This window comes from Mandrillus leucophaeus, unplaced genomic scaffold (assembly GCF_000951045.1).
Source record: "Mandrillus leucophaeus isolate KB7577 unplaced genomic scaffold, Mleu.le_1.0 Scaffold2261, whole genome shotgun sequence".
NCBI classification, from domain to species: domain Eukaryota; kingdom Metazoa; phylum Chordata; class Mammalia; order Primates; family Cercopithecidae; genus Mandrillus; species Mandrillus leucophaeus.
In genome coordinates this window covers 13366-14364 of record NW_012102323.1, presented here as the reverse complement: position 1 = coordinate 14364, position 999 = coordinate 13366, and the positions used below count along the sequence as shown (strand labels likewise).

General features: G+C 55.9%; 1 protein-coding gene across 1 annotated transcript in view; it reads left to right on the top strand.

Annotated features, from left to right (window-relative positions):
• Positions 1-381: 381 nt before the first annotated feature.
• Positions 382-999, top strand: part of LOC105540749 (doublesex- and mab-3-related transcription factor C1) — a 5499-nt gene continuing 4881 nt past the window's right edge. The window contains exon 1 of the mRNA XM_011981469.1: positions 382-629. The gene's annotated coding sequence lies outside the window, so the exon portion shown is untranslated. The remainder of the gene's footprint in view (positions 630-999) is intronic.

Here is a 999-nt window from a genome sequence, read left to right as displayed (position 1 = left end):
GAGTTAAAAATGCATGCACACAAAATATTTCACACCCAAAGGGAGACCAATCTGGGAAACAAGCTTTGGGGAGTATAAAGCTCAACGATCACTTCAGGATTTCTTGACTGACCTAGTACAGGGAGCAGGAGAAGCTACATGGAGGTGAAGGGGGCGTGACCTCAGAACGTGAGCCTCAAGAGATCTCGAGGTTCATTGGTCGCCAGCCACAGCGGCGGGAGGTTGAAGGCAGCGCAAGAGCTCACTGGCCTTTGTGGCAAGGGCGGGACGGGAAGCGGAAGCTGGATCTTCCCTCAGACCCTCTGACTGGTTCTGACTTGCTGGAGGCTGGGGCAACCACAGGTTGACATGAGAATTAGGCCCTCGTTCTCCACGCCTCTTATTTCCTCCCACCCTCCTGAGCCAGATTCCCAACTCTGCTACCTTCCCCTCTCTGCTACCTCAGCAGGGAACTCCCATCTGCTCCTGATGTCCCATCGCGCCCTCAGCTGTCCCGGAATCCCTTTTGGGAGGACCCCTTGCTCCAGCCCCCTGAGCCCCGGCCTTTGGCCAGTGAGGCAGGGCTCATGGGACTACTTTTGATTCAGAGGTCCGGGAGGGAGTGGATGATTGGGCTTCCTGAGGAAGTGGTGCACTCCAGGGTGGTGGGACTGTGTGTGTGGTGTGGGGTGGGGTGGGGGTGGGGGGAGATGGTGTGCTCCAGAAAAATTGTTGAAGTGTGGAGTGGAATATGGAAGAGTTGGGGGAGACTGTGGAGGGAATGTGTGGGTTTGCATGAAAGCAGAAAAGGTGTGTCAGTCCAAGAGAAACACTACTGCACTGGGGAGTTTCCTATTGGCTAGATCAGAACCTGACACTTCATAGGAGGCTCAACAGGTACCTGCTGAATGAAGAATCAAGAGAATCGGCCGGGCCCGGTGGCTCATGCCTGTAATCCCAGCACCTTGGGAGGCCGAGGCGGGTGGATCAGCCTGGCCAACATGGTGAAACCCCGTCTCT